The sequence below is a fragment of the Mastomys coucha genome, unplaced genomic scaffold, assembly GCF_008632895.1.
Source record: "Mastomys coucha isolate ucsf_1 unplaced genomic scaffold, UCSF_Mcou_1 pScaffold14, whole genome shotgun sequence".
Lineage (NCBI taxonomy): Eukaryota > Metazoa > Chordata > Mammalia > Rodentia > Muridae > Mastomys > Mastomys coucha.
The window spans coordinates 52,789,232-52,789,679 of record NW_022196896.1 but is presented as its reverse complement, the minus strand read 5'-3'; positions in this window follow the sequence as shown (position 1 = coordinate 52,789,679).

Sequence of the window (448 nt, the reverse complement as noted above, 5' to 3'; positions counted from 1 at the left end):
CTCCCTCCCTCCCTCCCTCTCCTTTTCCCTCCCTCTCTCCCTTCCTCCCTTCCTCCCTCCCTCCTTCTCCTTTTCCCTCCCTCTTTCCCTCCTTCCCTTCCTTTCTCCCTTCCTTGCTTTCTTCTTCCCATCCTTCCCATCCTTCCTATCCTTCCTCCCTTCCTTCCTTCCTCCCTCTCCTTTTCCTTCCCTCTCTCCCTTCTTCTCTTCCTCTCTCCCTTGCTTCCTTGCTTGCTTGCTTGCTTCCTTCCTTCCTTCCTTCCTCCTGTTCTATGAACCAGAGACTTTTTTGATCTTTAGCTTAATAACCAAATTGTTTTGGCAAAGGCTCAGGGAATTGTTTTATGGTCATCAGCAAGATTGCAAGGTACTGCCGGGCAGTAGTGGCACACGCCTTTAATCCCAGCATTTGGGAGGCAGAGGCAGGTGGATTTCTGAGTTCGAGGCC